This window comes from Limulus polyphemus, unplaced genomic scaffold (assembly GCF_000517525.1).
Source record: "Limulus polyphemus unplaced genomic scaffold, Limulus_polyphemus-2.1.2 Scaffold623, whole genome shotgun sequence".
Classification (NCBI taxonomy): Eukaryota; Metazoa; Arthropoda; class Merostomata; order Xiphosura; family Limulidae; genus Limulus; species Limulus polyphemus.
This window is the reverse complement of record NW_013666233.1, coordinates 278,981-281,701: the sequence shown is the minus strand read 5'-3', so window position 1 is coordinate 281,701 and position 2,721 is coordinate 278,981. Positions and strand designations below refer to the sequence as shown.

General features: G+C 33.1%; 1 long non-coding RNA gene across 1 annotated transcript; it reads left to right on the top strand.

Moving 5' to 3' along the window:
* Positions 1–822: 822 nt before the first annotated feature.
* LOC111085797 lies at positions 823–2,704 on the top strand. The gene is made up of 2 exons (XR_002610584.1): positions 823–997; positions 1,574–2,704. It is a non-coding gene; the product is annotated as an uncharacterized LOC111085797 (long non-coding RNA).
* Positions 2,705–2,721: the final 17 nt, after the last annotated feature.

The window sequence follows — 2,721 nt, the reverse complement described above, 5'->3', positions numbered from 1 at the left end:
TTAAAATTTATAAAACTGATTGCCCCATTCGACCCATCTTATCTAACCTAGGTAAGTATAGTCATGAACTAGCAAGTTTTTTAGTTGATATTATAAAACCATTCACCATTAACGAATACTCACTTAGAGATAGTTTTGACTTCTCTGGGTGTAACAGGATTCTAAATTTATTTGAACCTGTGTATAATGCGAGTTTTAATAAAGAATCGTTGAACACTAATATCCAGTTAAAAGATTGTTTGTTTGTTTGTTTTTGAATTTCGCGCAAAGCTACACGAGGGCTATCTGCGCTAGCCGTCCCTAATTTAGCAGTGTAAGACTAGAGGGAAGGCAGCTAGTCATCACCACCCACCGCCAACTCTTGGGCTACTCTTTTACCAACGAATAGTGGGATTGACCGTCACATTATAACGCCCCCACGGCTGAGAGGGCGAACATGTTTGGTGTGACAGGGATTCGAACCCGCGACCCTCAGATTGGGAGTCGAGTGCCTTAACCACCTGGCCATGCCGGGCCCCAGTTAAAAGAAGTAATTGGTCTAAGTACTAACTTGATATTTGTAAATTCTGAAGTTGTAAATGATTTAATTAATCAAGATGCCTTTCTTAAATTGCTTTATTTTGAAACAGAGGAAAAATTTATTATAAAATATATCCTAAAACCTCAATTACGCATTAAAGTTTTTTTTTCAAGCTGGAAGATTCTATTCCACCACTATGGCGGTCGTATGTTGTTTACAAACTTACATGTGCTACTTGCAAACAGGTTGATATTGATTCCACGGTACACCATCTAGCGGTGCGAATCAAAGAGCATCTCCAACCGAACAAAGGAAATCATTCTGGTATTTACCGATACTTGTTACGAGACATCTTGTTATAGACGTCAGCTTTCTCTGCTCACAATATTAACTAGAAAACGTTGCGGATAAAGAAGACTTTAATAATTAGACATTTCGATCCAAACCTACCTCTTTTCGTCTTTTCCGATTGAAATCGTAGGTATTCTATGAACTGTAATAACTTGTTTGTTTTTTTAGCGCGAAACTGTTCAATAGGGTATATATGCACTGAGCCAACCACAGGGTTATAAACCCTGAAGCTTACCACTGAACCACAGGGGCTCTTTAAATAACAGACGAAATTGAAAAACTGTTGTTATAAAAATATGATAGTATTTTTAATATGTCTTGAAGTATATCCTAACTTGATTGCCAGTATCGTAATTTGTATGCTTTTGTCATGGCTGAAATAGTTACTGTACAGTAGGCTAAAAAAATACCAGAAGCAGGGTAAGTGGTAGATTTGTAACAACTGTACTATTTAATGATTATTAATTTTTAATATCTACGAATATGTGAAAAAACTAATAAAAATGCTATTCATAAAAGTTATTTTCGCTTGCATAAAAGGCTTTTATGCTTCTTATCTTATTAACAAATTTACACGCATTTTGTTAGTTAACCCGCTTTTCTTTCACTTATTGATGTTGCTCTTAATTTATCTTCAATAACTAGTTTAAAGTATAACTTTAATCAGGTGTCTTCACGTACATTTTGAAAATTTTCTTGCAGGTGTTCTGCATTTAGAACGACAATTTTTAACCGAATGTTAAGAGATCATGAACGTGTACTTTACTCAGGTAAAGACTGCGTATACCAAAGACTAGAAACCACTGACATGGATAGCGCACGCCATTGTCAGGTATTACAGGGGTTGAAGTCAACGGAAGACTGCCAAAAAACATCTTACAACACCCTTACAAAGCCTATCCCGCTATATTAGTATGTTATTACAGGGTTGTGGTAATTTGATCAAGATGTCCTACTGTTCGACCTTTGGATGTAGCAACATATCGACTAAAAGATGTGGCAAGGTGTATCATTTGTTAAGTAACTCATTGCGTATCAGTTAAGAGAATGTTACTAACTAATTTATAGAAAAAGGGTAAGTCTGTAACACACAAACAAATCCATATCGAAGTTGATGTGTGATAAATTGAACTTAATGCAAGATACATGTAAATACTTTGCTAAGCATGAACACTGTTTACTTAATAATTTTAAATAATAATATAATATAACTTTATTGGTAATATTACATGTAATTGTACTGACTCAGCTTCATTATCTACACAAACAAGGCTATTTATATAGGCTCTTTTGCTAAACTATTCGCTCCCAGTGGTATTGTAATATGTGTTAGTGCAAAATAATGTGTTTTTTATGATTATTTTAGACCACTTACTTTTAATTCAAATAGATGTTTTCATTTATTTGTCAGTACATTGTTACATCAATCGAAAAAATATCTAATTTGTCAACAGAAAAAAAAAAATATAATTATTAACGAACCGACTTTTTCTAACATTAAACCCTAACTGTAATAGTTAATACAGTAAGGTAAAATATACCAGAATCAGGGTAATTGATATATTTTGTTACAACTTTGCTGTTTAGTTTTTACTAATTTTAATATTTACGAACATGTGAAAATAAATATTATTCATAAATTTTACTTACGTTTCCATAAAAGGTTCTTGTACATCATGTCTTACTAACAAATTTAAACGTAATTAGTTAGTTAATCCGCTATTTTTTCACGTATTGCTGTCGCTCTTGATTTGTCTGTATAAATAATTCCTTCATTCAGCAACAATAGAATTTGTAGCAACTGATAAATAAACATTTGTTTTGGTTTTGGTTTTTCTTGTCAGAATGGG